The sequence below is a fragment of the Schistocerca serialis genome, chromosome 4, assembly GCF_023864345.2.
Source record: "Schistocerca serialis cubense isolate TAMUIC-IGC-003099 chromosome 4, iqSchSeri2.2, whole genome shotgun sequence".
Lineage (NCBI taxonomy): Eukaryota > Metazoa > Arthropoda > Insecta > Orthoptera > Acrididae > Schistocerca > Schistocerca serialis.
The window spans coordinates 882748040-882762721 of record NC_064641.1 but is presented as its reverse complement, the minus strand read 5'-3'; the positions used below and the strand labels follow the sequence as shown (position 1 = coordinate 882762721).

General features: G+C 45.4%; 1 protein-coding gene across 1 annotated transcript in view; it reads left to right on the top strand.

Moving 5' to 3' along the window:
- Positions 1-11592: 11592 nt before the first annotated feature.
- The window catches only part of LOC126475024 (UDP-glucosyltransferase 2-like), a 43732-nt gene continuing 40642 nt past the window's right edge, over positions 11593-14682 (top strand). The window contains exon 1 of the mRNA XM_050102565.1: positions 11593-11686. The gene's annotated coding sequence lies outside the window, so the exon portion shown is untranslated. The remainder of the gene's footprint in view (positions 11687-14682) is intronic.

The following is a 14682-nucleotide window of genomic DNA, read 5'->3' as shown; positions in this document are numbered from 1 at the left end:
CGTAATACAAGGTGGAATCCAAAATTTGCGGGACTGGTGCTGCCATCTGGAACGTAGGAGTAGTAGATCTTTGCAGCACTAGGTCGCGAGAGCTGCATATCTGATGAGTCAGTGTGGGGAGTGAAATTCAGCTGAGAGGACGTGTTGCGTGTCCACAGTGATTTCCGTAATACTCTGTGTTTGGTGTGTGGCGATTTTATGATGGATCCGCGAACCGAACAGCGCATGTGCATCAAATTCTGTGCGAATCTTGGGAAAAGTGCTACGGATACGCTTTCAATGATTCAACATGTGTTTGGGGGACAGAGCACGAGCCGTACGCGTGTGTTTGAGTGGCATTCTCGGTTCAGGGCCGGCCGTACAGACGTCGTAGATGATGCTCACACTGGAAGGCCTGTTAGCCGCACAACGCCACACATTGTTGCCAAACTTCAACAGTTTGTTCGTGCGGATTGGCATCAAACCATTCAAGACCTAGTGGATGAAGTGGGTATTGGTTATGGAACATGTCAACGAATGTTGACTGATGAATTGGGCATGCATCATGTCGCCGCAAAATTTGTGCCGAGGATCTTGACTGCCGATCAGAAGGCACAGCATGTTGAAGTGTGCACGGACTTTCGTCAGACCGCATCTGACGATCCAACCTTCATGTCACGCGTTATCATCGGCGAGGAGAGCTGGATTTACGCTTATGACCCAGAGACAAAGCAAAAATCATCCCAGTGGAAAAGCCTGGGCTCTCCAAGACCCAAAAAAGCGAGACAGGTGAGGAACAAAGGGAAGAGCATGATCATCGCTTCCTTCGATACCAAGGGAATTGTGCACAAAGAATTCGTTCCATCCAACCAAACAGTGAATTCCGCATATTACTGTGACGTTTTGCGATGGTTCTGTGAAAACGTGCGGCTACGACGGCACGAACATTAGCGTCAAGGGAACTAGCTGCTGCATCACGACAACGCGCCCTGTCACATGTCCTTGCTCATCAGGACCTTTTTGGCAGAAAACGACATGGCGGTTCTACCCAACCCACCATAATTGCCAGATTTGGCACCTTGCGACTTCGCGCTATTGCCAAAACTGAAACTCAAGTTGAAAGGCTGTCGGATCGACACTCCAGAGAGGATTCAAGAAGCATTGCTGGCGGTGATAAATACCCTTAAAGAACAGGACTTCCAGAAAACGTTTCACCAGTGGCAGAAGTGCTGGGGCCGGTGTTTACGTGCGGATGGGAACTGTTTCGAGGGTGATGGTGACCGAAGGTAAGATTTTCAACGGATGGCAGCACCAGTCCCGAAAATTTTGGATAGCACCTCGTGCTCACCACATACTACTCGGCGAAACAATCTTTTTAAGTGCAACTGCTCGAATGCTGGTTGCAGGAGTCCTATCCACTCCAGCAAACATTGCGTCTTCTTTGTTGGGAGTGCGTGTAGTCGTCGTACTGTGGTACCAATTGCCCTGCTCCACATAATCGTTGGAACAGTTTTGGACACATGGTGTCATCCGAATGTCTTCTACGCAGTTATTTGGTGCCGTACAAACTTTGTGTTTGTCTGCTACTTCCATTCGCGTGACCATACTCGAAAATCATGTCTGGAAGTCCCGTCACTGTGTGCAAGCCTATTTGATTAGGGCTAGTCGACGATAGTACTTCAACTTGTAAACACAGACTGCAGTCTGCTACAGTACAGAAGTTGTATACCGCGACTGCTCATCTCAGTACACAGTTCACCATCTGCAATATGTGCAATTCAGTGTAGGTCGGGACTGCCTACGCTAAAATCTTACCAACAACAGTACGGGTACATATATTCCACTGCCAGGGTATCAGAACGATTTTCGCATATAACTTTCAACTCAGTCGGTTCTGGACCAGGGTCAATTACCTCAAATTGATATATTTACCCTTCTCCATCATCCCTGAAAGTTTGTGTCATCATCAGGGGATCATCCTGTGTATCTGTTGGCCAGAGCCATTCAGTAGTAGGTCCTGGCTCTAGAGGTTAAACAATTTTGGACAGAGAACCGAATTTTGACGTAAATCGTTGTTCATGTTGTGGAACTATATGTGGTTGCAGTAAACTTGGAACGGGTGTTTGCTCACGCATCGTTTAATAAGGTGATGATTTTTATGCTGGTTCATTGAAGTCCCTTTCTCTAGTCTGAGCTGTACATTCGAGAAACCCCTAGAAAAAGAAAAAATATATTTTCTCCCTTCTCGAATCCAGTTTCGAAATAAGTGGTTAAGGAGAGGACCTGGTCACTGCAGTTATTATTGAGAAAAAGGCAGCTCCCTCAAAAGGATGATGCTTCAATATGCCGGTGCTGTTGTGTTTAAGATCAATCGCTCTCGTAATATGTATGGCAGAGAACAATGCAAAAGGTCTGCGTCTTCGTATAAGGTGTAGGTCTTTCTTCGGTTTTGTAGTGATAAGACTGTAGCCTTTTTGAAGTTTGGTGAGAGTCTACCTGATTCCATTAAGCAGCTGAAGAAGAAAGCAAGCCAGATCCACAGAATTTGAATTGCTCCGGTTACATCCCGTCGAAGATTACAACATTGCACCTCAGAGATTAGTTAAGGCTTCTTGCACTTCTCAACATATCAATGACTGGGAATGTAAGTCATGTCACAATCACTTGGGTCACCTTGAGCGCTTGACTGTTGGTCATTGTTACATGTATTTCTTAGATTTACCATTTACCTGCCGCTTTGTAACGGTATAAATAAGTTGCATGTGAGAACGCGAAGTTATTCGTTTCGCATAGCTGAAGGCAACTAAGTTACACCAGATAAATACGAATACAATCAGTGTGTGAATTTCCGAAGAATCTTTTCGTACCTTTGTCACATGTTTCGGACGTGTTGTTTCCTACGGCAGAGATCCGGGACTGATTGTTGTAGTTAGTCATTGGCTAACGAAATATCTGCAGCGATACTATGGAAGCACAGGAGTCGTATTTTACTGCAAACAGCTGCAAATATCTTTTCCATTGAGGCTTGGAACGCTGCATAATACAATGGGCGTATCTTGGTCATACGTGGTGGCACGATTTGTAATATATTGATGATTCCTTGCTACTATAGTGTTATCTTCAAGCTGTGAGAAAGGAGGACAGGCGTTCCAAAGCGCGGAAGCAGAGACGATGCTGAGGGCAGACGAAACAAGGAGAGATATTGTTACATGAAGTAAACAGTAAGGGGAGAGCCTTGCGAAAATGCAGACGCCCCAGACGGGGTCCCAGGGCGTTAGTTACTCTTCAAAGATTTAACATGTAACTTCATATGTGGTCTAGAAGCTGTAGTAGGTTGCAACCGTAGAACTTTGTAACCAACAGGCACGTACTAGCGTACAAAGCCAGCTTGATACCAGGCCTGAGAACAGCAACGTCAGTAAACTCACAAGGGTTAGCAAGAGAGCGAAAACTCCAAAAACTGTTGACCCAGCAGTCCCTACTCCGGGGAGCCCGAAGGACGGGGCTAAATGACGTACAACAATAATGTTGCAAGACTTATTTGGCAGAGCGGTTGCGTTTAGCTTTCAGCTGAACAATGTTGATACCAAATACGGACTTAGTGCAACTGCATTAACATCCCCGCCTTAGGAGCAGTAGAGGCGACCTGACTAAACCACGATTGGTAGGCCCCTGCAAGAGACCAACGGGATTGGCTGGATAGCTTTAAGTGGGGAAAAACAGTGTCCCCACGCGGCTCTTTAATACCCCTAGATTCCGCATTTTGGCAGAGTTCTCAGTCAGACGATCTGGGCGCCGTATCCGAGTCCGTCGACTCCAACCTCGGTCCAGCTCCGCGTAAGTCTGCTCTCTCTCACTACGAGTGCCTCAGTGAACAGTGTCACATTCATTATGTTTTGTTTTGCAACTAAATTGTTGCCTTAAGATGCTGCTAGTGTTTGCTACTGTGGTTAGCATCCACTCCTGGGATTTCTGCACTGGCTTCTGTTGTAACAGTGTTATTCATGCTTTTTTTCTAACCCTAGAACTAGCCTCCAGTATATTAGTTTGTCTTGTCTGGAATAAACAACTATTTCAGAACCCTGTTTGTCCAAGAGTCTCCACAACGAGTTCCCTACCGAGTCTCACCACCTGCATTTCTAGAGAATACCTGTAGCAGTGTTGGTTCAGATAGAAGAAAACAATCAAATGCCTTCACTGTGAATTGTCCTTGTGCCTTCTTCTCTGTACCACTCGGGAGCGCAGACTGACCAGCAACCCCTTTTTCCCCTCTCCCACTTATGTCAGGACACGACAGATTGAAAGAGCAATTTTTTTAGCTGAGAAATGGAGAAACGAATGAATAACGCTTGCTGAAATAGACGTGATCGTTAGCCTCCAGTTCACGACGAATTTTCCATAGTCACAGAAGTTCTATGGGAAATCATAAGGGTCCGTCTTCTGTCTTCACGTAGTCCGTGCAGTTACCAGAGGGTCAAGAGCGACTGCGGTGAGATCCACCGTACTCTTGCTTCTCACCTCCCGTTTATGAAGCAAAATACAGCATGGTTTTAAATAAATTTTCCTTACTTGAGAAAAGCCCCACGAAAAACGTTATCGTAGGAGAATGAAACTTTGTGGAAACATTTGTAAGGACGTGCTGAGGACAAATGACGAATAAGCCATTGAAAGAATCACATCTGAATTGGCATGAGAGAGGGTAATATTTGTTAACTGCGCACCATATTTACGTTGCAGGTTACAAACAGACGACCATCTGCATGCACGACAGCCTGGAGCAGCCTGATATAACCATCTGACAATTGCGCAATACTTGTCGAATGGTAGACTGTGGCATGTTAAGATGTCGTGACACCACTCGTGTACTGCTTGCAGATAGCACATTGCTTTCAACATTCTCAGCCATGGTAATAGTAACTTCTTCAAAAATTTGTGGCGCAATTGGCCGTCGGCCTCTCGAGGAGCAATTCCCAAATCGCCGTTGAATTCCAACTTCCGAATCACGTTCTTCAACCCCGGTGCGGAAAGAGCACCTGTCCATGTTCCTTTAATGCTTCGATACTCGCGAACAGCATTGCTGATGTTTTGATAAAACATCTGTACGAGTAATGCCTTGCTCACCTTGTCCAGACCCATGCTGACTGTCTGCAACTGTAATGCACACTGACGCTTGTGTTTGAACCCTACTGAACACTACGCCACCGTACCAATACCGTTGCCTAACTGTAAGTCATCACACTAACACTACTTTTCTTTGTTTTGGTTTTAGGGCGCAAAACTGCTATGGTCATTAGCGACTAACACTACTAACAACGCAAATTCTGCAAAACATATTCTGAACATCATGCCTATGAAGTTTGGTACCCATACAATAATTATTTTTGTCGTAACTCTTCAGGCTTTCCCGGCGATCTAATGACATCTTGGGTTGTCGGGCGTTCTGCCGGATATCAGCGTCATACTTGCACGATATTTCGATCACGTAGCTCGTAGCCTTCATCAGGTGCGACCTGAGACTGCTCCTCGAGTGGACTTGGTCCAGTATTTATGCCTATGGCCTTCCCCCTCCACCAGCGGCTGCAGGCGCTTCCCCTGTGGTCCGCGCCCATTCCCTGCGACCTGCTGGAGCGTTGCTGCTCCGTTTTCCGTCCGCTGCGGTTCTAGGTGTTCCCTCTGCGGTCCGCGCCCACCAAACCCGCTCCTGGGGGTTTCATCTATGGTCTGGGGTACCAAGCGTTCCCCCTGCGGTCCGCGCCCGCTCACCACGACCTGTTGGATCGTTGCCGCTCCGTTTTTTGTCCGCTGCGGCTCTGGATGTTCCCTCTGCGGTCCGCGCCCACCAGTCCCACTTCTGGGTGTTCCATCTTCGGTCTGGTGCGCCTGGCAGTCCGTCAAGGGCTCGTTTTCCATCTCCATGTCTCTGGTTCTTCTGTTTGTGTAGTGATGCAGCTGGCCCCATTGCTCCTTTAACAATTCCAGAGCCGGATCCCAGGCTCTGCTTAGCTGGTACCCTGTGTCACGGTTCATAAGAACGTCAGCCATTTTAATTTATATCGATTCTCTTATAACACTGTCCCAAAATCTGGGTGTTTGTGCTAGAATTCTAGCAGTCGAGATGACAGTCATCTTACCCACATGGCTGTAACAGATCGTGCAGCCACGTCTCGATCCCTGAGTCAACAGATGGGGACGTCTGCAAGACAACAACCATCTGCACGAACAGTTCGACGACGTTTGCAGCAGCATGGACTATCAGCTCGGAGACCATGGCTGCGGTTACCCTTGACGCTGCATCACAGGCAGGAGCGCCTGTGATGGTGTACTCAACGACGAACCTGGGTGCACGAATGGCAAAACTGTCATTTTTTCGGATGAATCCAGGTTCTGTTTACAGCACCATGATGGTCGCATCCGTGTTTGGCGACATCGCGTTGAACGCACATTGGAAGCGTGTATTCGTCATCGTCATCGTCATACTGGCGTATCACCCGGTGTGATGGTATGGAGTGCAATTGGTTACACGTCTCGGTCACCTCTTGTTCGCATTGACGTCACTTTGAACAGTGGACGTTACATTTCAGATGTGTTACGACCCGTGGCTCTACCCTTCATTCGATCCCTGTGAAGCCCTACATTTCAGCTGGATAATGCACGACCGCATGTTGCAGGTCCTGTACGGGCATTTCTGGATACAGAAAATGTTCGACTGCTGCCCTGCCCAGCACATTCTCCAGATCTCTCACCTATTGAAAACGTCTGGTCAACGGTGGCCGAGCAACTGGCTCGTCACAAAACGCCAGTCACTACTCTTGATGAACTTTGGTACGTGCTGAAGCTGCATGGGCAGCTGTACCTGTACACGCCATCCAAGCTCTGTTTGACTCAATGCCCAGGCGTATCAAGGCCGTTATTACGGCCAGAGGTGGTTGTTCGGGGTACCGATTTATCAGGATCTATGCACTCAAATTGCGTGAAAATGTAATTACATGTCAATTCTAGTATAATGTATTTGTCCAATGAATACCCGTTTATCATCAACATTTCTTCTTGGTATAGCAATTTTAATGACCAGTAGTGTATCTTGTTACAAATATCCACATAATTGTGTAGGCTCAACGAAATTTCTTAGCTCGAATTTTATTGTCCTCTGTCATTTCCAAGGATATCGATAGTCCTATCTACATTTAGAAATAAGTATTGATAATAATTTTATAAAGTTCCAATAGTACAGTCTGGTTTTACCGATAATTCTGAGAAGTATTTATTGTTATTCCATAAATAGAAAACAGATATGTGAGAGTGGTTTGAAAACTTGTCGGAATCACCACGAGAGGTCAGCGCTAGAGAAACTAGTTGTTCACGTGATATTCATGGGGCTGTTGCCTGTAAACACGTACCACGTCAGTGCTCTTGGAAGAGAGCTGGGACGGTGACGTGGCTCTGTTATTGTTCCTGCGTAGTGATTTGGGAAGATGGAAATATCGAGAATTCTGCAGTGATTAAGTACTTCGTAAAGAAAGGTATGAAAACAAAGGACATTCTGGTTCTAGGCGCTGCAGTCTGGAACCGCGTGACCGCTACGGTCGCAGGTTCGAATCCTGCATCGGGAATGGATGTGTGTGTTGTCCTTAGGTTAGTTAGGTGTAAGTAGTTCTAAGTTCTAGGGGACTGATGACAACAGATTTTAAGTCCCATAGTGCTCAGAGCCATTTGAACCCAAAGGATATTCACGCTGATTTCTAAAATACACTGGGGGATTCTGGTCCTTCATACTCAACCGTTGCCAAATGGACAGATGAATTTAAATTCGGTCGGGGAGCTTAGATGTGATCCGCCCAGTGGTCGATCAAGATGTGTCACTACTCCAGAAATCATTGCAAAAGTTCACAAAATGGTCGTGGAGGATCTCCGATTGAAAGTGCGTGAAATTGCTCACGCTTGCCAGATGTCATCTGAAAGATTATATTACATTTTAACTGAAGAATGAGAAATGAAAAAAACTATCTGCAAGATGGGTGCTGCGACTCTTGATGTTGGATCAAAAACGCATGAGAATGGACATATCGGAACAATGTTTGGCCCGTTTTAGGAGAAACGAACAAGGTTTTTTGCGCCTGTTTGTGACCATGGATGAAACATGGGTGCACTACTATACCCCAGAGAGAAAACAACAGTCAAAGCTGTGGAAACACGCTGATTCTCCGCCACCAAAGGAAGCAAAGACAATTCCTTCTGCGGAAAAGGTCATGACATCAGTATTCTGAGATGCGAAGGGGATTCTGCCCCACTGGGCAAACAATCACTGGAGATTACTATGCTAACCTCCTGGACAAATTGCGACTACAGATAAGCTAAAAAGGCCAGGTTTAGCAAGGAAGAAAGTCATCTTCCATCAGGACAATGCTCGCCCGCAAACATGTGCGGTCGCTATCGCAAAATTATATGAACTAATGTATGAACTGTTGCCACACTCGCCTTGTTCGCCTGATATGTCTCCGTCAGACTTCCATCTCTTCCCAAAACTGAAAATTTTTTCCATTGGACTTAAATTAACTTCAAACGAAGAAGTGATAGCCGGAGTTGACAACTATTTTGCAGTCCTCATTTTCGAGATGGGATCAAGGCACTGGAACATCGTTGGACCAAGTGCATTAGTCTACAAGGAGACAACACTGAAAAATAAAAATAAGTTTCAGTGATGTAACTACTTTTTTTCTATTCCGTTCCATGAACATTTCAAACCGCACTCGTACAAATAAATAACAGCCTCCCACACCACCATTCAATGAGATTCTTCAGAATTTTGTGGAATTTAAACACGTATGTGATGCTAGGTCTAGTGATAGGAATTTAAACGGCGGTATGACGCATAATATAGTGGTAAGGAATTTCACATCACCAACGCTGCTCATGTTTCCAGGAAAGAAAATCAAGCGGTGAAAACTTTTTCGCAAAATCAGGATTCGAACCAGTTACCCTATCGTCTAAGGAAAGGGTTAGCACCTACATCTACATATTGACGCTGCAAGCTACCGTGCGGTACGTCGCGGAGGGTTCCCTACACCACTACTAGGGACTTCCTTTCCCGTTCCACCCACAAACAAGCGAGGGAAAAATTACTGTCTAACGGCCTCCGTTGAGCCCTAATCTTTCTTATTCTATCTCCGTGGTCCCTCCGCGAAATGTACGTTGGTGACAGTAGAAGCGTTCTGCCGTCAGCTTCAAATGCCTGTTCTCTAAATTCTCTTAATAGCAACACTCGAAAAGAAGGTCGCCTTGCCTCGAAGGACCCTATTTTAGTTCCTTAAGCATCACTGTAGTACTTCCCTGTTGTTCGAACCTACTGGTAACAAACTTAGCAGACTGAAATGGTTCGCTGTCTTCCTTCAGTTCAGGCTTGGTACTCGAGCAGTACTCAAGAAAAGGTCGCACTAGTGTCCCATATGCGGCAGCCTTTACAGATGAACCGCTGTCCCGAAATTCTCCCAATAAACTTACGTCGACCATTCCGTTTCCCTACTACAACCATTACATGCTCATTCTGTTTCATGTCGCTTTGCAACGTTACGCGCAGACATGTAAACGACTAGACTTCTAGCACTACATCGCTAATGCTGTATTCGAACATTATCGATTTGTTTTTCCTATCAGTCTTCATTAACTGACATTTTTCTACATTTAGAGCTAGCTACCATTCATCACAGCAACTAGAAATTTTGTCTAAGTCATCTTATATCATTCCACAGTTACTCAACGACCACATATTCGTTTTACGATGGAGGTGGAAGAGGATGGTTGCCTTCCCTTTCTTGACGTGTTGGTCAGAAGGTAGGATGATGGATCATTGGGATATGCAGTCTACAAGAAACGTACTCACAGCGACTTGTACTTACAGGCTAATAGTTGTCACAAAATGGCTCTGAGCACTATGGGACTTAACAGCTGAGGTCATCAGTCCCCTGGAGCTTAGAACTACTTAAATCTACCTAACCCAAGGACATCACACACACCCATGCCCGAGGCAGGATTCGAACCTGCGACCGTAGCGGTCGTGCGGCTCCAGACTGAAGCGCCTAGAACCGCTCGGCCACCCCGGCCGGCAATAGTTGTCACCATCCGGCTCAGCATGAAGGGGTACTTCGTACTTTGGTATACAGGGTACATGTCGTTTCCGACGCTAAGACTTCGCCAGCTGAGCTGTCCCATCTTGAAGTTAAGTTTCTTCAAAATGGTTATAGTGATAGACAGATCGAACGTGCGTTGCGCTATCGGCCAACCGTACATCGGGTGATTGATGATAATTCTGAGTGTACACGTAAGTCTACCGCCTTTTTGCCTTACGTAGGAAACACCTCCAACAAGATCGGCCGTATTTTATGGAAATACTATGTGAAATGTGTTTTCCGACTTCCATATAAAATTAGAGTGCTTTTGAGTTCTGTTAAGGATGACTTTGGTCTGCGTAATGCGGGTGTATATCGCATTTCTTGTAGCTGCAGCATGGCATATATTGGTCAAACATCAGGACCGTGGAGGACCGATGTACTGAGCATAAACGGCACACACGATTACAGCAGCCAAGTGGATCTGCTATTGCCGAACATTGCTTGGATACTGGTCACCCCATGTTATATAATAACACGGAGATACTGGCATGCAAGTCCAGCTACTGGGACTGTGTTGTTAAGGAAGCAGTTGAGATTAAATTAGCGAGCTACCTCGTTAACAGGGATGGAGGTTTTTGTTTAAACTCTGTTTGGAATCCGGCTCTCTCCCTTGTCAAAACAACAGTGGGACAAAGTCAATGCTACCTCACCTGCGAGTTCGTAGTCTCACTATCGATATCTCTGACTTTGGTCATCTTTGGTGGCACTAGTGTTCAGTGTGTGTGTCATCTTTCCTGCATCAGTCCGAGAACTGAGGTTTTAAATTTTTTAAATTTGCATGTGCGTCGCCTGTCCGTTGCAGTTTGCCTTGAAAATGGCGGGGGGTGTTCTCCCTCCGAAATATCGGTGGTTGCTGAAAGTGTTACCTGGCTGAATTCCCGGAAGTTATTTGAAACACATATTCCTGTACACCACAGCATCATCAGTAAACCGTCGTAGACTGCTGCCTGCCCTGTTCAACAGATCATTTATATACACAGAACACAATAGCGGTCCTGTCACACTTCCATGGAGCACTTCAAACGATACCACAGCAACAGTTACGTACGTACTACAAAAATTTTGATTCGTTACTTCGACTTGTGCTATAACAATTTATGGCCTGATCCCCGCCTGCTTTGCCCTGGTGTTCTCTGCCTTTTGACTTGCCACTCCAACTGCCGTCTGCATGGTGTAGGTTAGGAATTTGACCTGAACTAATGATGTTCTTTCTCCCCACTACTTCTCATTTCAGACGTTATCTCTTGTCTGTGTGTATCGCCTTGTTAGTTGCAGTCTAGGTGATTGCTTAACATAAGCAGGTGGAGCAGTTAAAGTGTATACGTCGACCACGTCACGGCAGCAGATATCGCAGTGAAGAGCGGTGGCCCTCTGTGACGTAACTCATTTCGCGCCAAGGCCACAGCACGGCTGAGAGAGGCACCTCCTATCGTCTGATAAACAGCGGTCAGTGCCGCTCCGAACCGCGAAGCAGACACTGCTGGGGTAGTTGCAGCAGTAGCAGCAGCAGCAACAATAACAACAGCAACAGAGCCACACACGTGCGTACTTCCTGTAACACTAGAGTGGATTGCCATTGTTGTCGTGTTCTCCATTCTGAGGAATGGTTTGATGCTACTCTATCCCGTTCAGGTCCTTCCATCTCTGCCTAAATACAACATACATTCACTCGAACCTCTTTACTCAAGCCAGGCCTCTACAATTCTTATTGCTATACGCCCAAATTGCTTAATGAAGCAATATTTGATGATCAGAATGTGTCCTATCAACCTATTCCTTCTTTCAATAAAGCTGTGCTACAAACGTCTTGTTTTCCCACTTCGATTCAGTATGTCTTCATTAATTATCTGATCTACCTCCATACCCGTAATTTCCAGTATCCTGTAAAGTCAGGTTTTAAAAACTTCTCTTACTTTCGTGTCTGTTCTATTTACCGTCCGCGTTTAACTTCCGTACAAGGATACAATCCAGACAAAAAATATTAAATGATGACCAGTTTCTCTTTCTCAACAACGCTTTGTTTGTTACAGCGCGTCTGCATTTTATATCTTCTCTGCTTCGAACATCGGCAGATATTTTGCTGTCCAAATTACAAAACTCATCTACTGCTTTTAGTGTCCCATTTCTCAATGTAATTCTCTGATCCCCGCCTGATTTAATTAGATTATATTCTCATTCCATTGTTTTAGTTTTGTTGAATCCATCTTACAACTGCTTTTGGTGACACAATGCATTCTCCTCTAATGACTGTCCACTATCTTTAGCGCCTCTGTCAGAATTACCATGTCCGCTTGAAATCTGAAAGTTCTATTTTATCTCCATTGCGAGCCAGTGTGGCCGAGCGGTTTTAGGCGCTTCAGTCGGGAACCGCGCTACTGCTACGGTCGCAGGTTCGAATCCTGCCTCGGGCATGGATGTGTGTGATGTCCTTAGGTTAGTTAGGTTTAAGTTAAAAAATGGTTCAAATGGCTCTGAGCACTATGGGACTTAACTTCTGAGGTCATCAGTCCCCTAGAACTTAGAACTGCTTAAACCTGACTAACCTAAGGACATCACACACATCCATGCCCGAGGCAGGATTCGAACCTGCGACCGTAGCGATCTCGCGGTTCCAGACTGTAGCGCCTAGGTTTAAGTAGTTCTAAGTTCTAGGGGACTGATGACCTCAGATGTTAAGTCCCATAGTGCTCTGAAACATTTGAACTGATGACCTCAGGTGTTAAGTCCCATAGTGCTCAGAGCCATTTGAACCATTTTTTTATCTCCATTAACTTTAAGTCCCTTTCCTAATCGCTGGTTGGTTTCTATTACAACCCGTTCAATGTGCCGATTGAACAACATTGGACGCAGCCTGCAGCCCTGTCTTACTCCCTTCTCGATTACTGCTACCCTTTTATATATTTCGACTCTTATAATTGCAGTCTGGTTTCTGTGCAAGTTGTAGAAAACCTTACGCGTATTTTATCCTTGGTAACGGAGAGCTTCGAAGACTGTGTTCTAGTCAACATTGCTTGAAGGCCCCTCTAAATCCACAAATGCTATACACATATGTTTACCTTTCTGCAGTCTGTCTTTAACATAAGCCATTGGATTAGTATTTCGTCACGTGTTCCATCATTTCATCGAAATCCTTGCTGATCCGCCACGAAGTCGACTTCTACCAGACTTCCCAATACTTCCCGTCGATGCTTTGCAACAGTGAGATATTAAACTCATGGCTCTATAATATTCCCACCTGCTTTCTTTGGAATCGGAATTATTTCTTGTTGAAGCATGAGGCTGCTTTGTTTGTCTCATACACGCTACGTACTAGGTGGAATACTAAGTAGTAATATGTTTTCCCAAGGATCTCGATAGCTCTGAAGTAATTACTTATACTCCGGTTTCCTTGTCTCGACTGAGGTCTCTCATTGCTCTCTCAAATGCTCGCAATGTATCTTCTTGGTTTCATCTACTTCTTGTTCCCTTACCATGATAATGTCTTCAAGTTGGTTTCCTTTACACAGGCCCTCTACATATTCCTCACACCTTTCAGTGTGACGTTACAATTATGTAATGTACTAATTATGGGCTTGAATACATATCCGAGAACATTGCGTTACGAAAATTACCGTTCGCCACGTTGTAAGTAATTTTTGTATTTGAGCGATACTCTGCGATACTGAGACAGGTATCGTCGTCTATCCTGAGCATAGTATGTGCAAAAAGTTTGAAGCCATAGTCAGTCCAAGAAGGTACGGGACTGGGTTAATTATGCATAGCGGACTGTTTAGCTGCTGATTTTATTGCTTGAGGGGCTTTACATAGTCTCCCACAACTTGAGTACAAGGCTCAGAATGTTCACACAGCTGTTGAAGCTGTCAGAAAAGTTCTTATTTGGAATGATACTCAAGTCGCTCGCCACAGTGGCTTGATTATCGATTATGACTTCATAGCGTCGATACTTCATGTGAATTTCTGTACGTTGTTGCTTTGTGGCAGGTTCGGACAGATAATACCAAGTCTGGTCATTTGCGATAATTTGTTCTAGGAAAGGACTGGCTGTATTTTGAACTTTAGTAAAGTCGCGGCAGCCATCCGCTCGTCGTTGGTTTTGTTCAGGATTAAAAGTGAGCAGGGCAAACTTTGCACATGTTTTTTGTCTTCAAAACATTCTGGACATTGTCTTGAAGAGTTGATTTAGAGATGTCGCTCCACTGCGACGTGCGACAAGAGTAGGGCCGCTCGTCCAGTACGTAACACCGCAAGCTCAGAGCGGACTGTTGTCTTCAGTCGTCAGTCCAAGCCGCCACCGTAGTTGCTGCGTTCGCACCGCTTGTACAGGGTGGTCCATTGATAGTGACCGGGCCAAATATCTCACGAAATAAGCATCAAACGAAAAAACTACAAAGAACGAAACTCGTCTAGCTTGAAGGGGGAAAACCAGATGGCGCTATGGTTGGCCCGCTAGGTGGCCCTGCCATAGGTCAAACGGTTATCAACTGCGTTTTTTTAAATAGGAACCCCCATTTTTTATTACATATTCGTTTAGTACGTA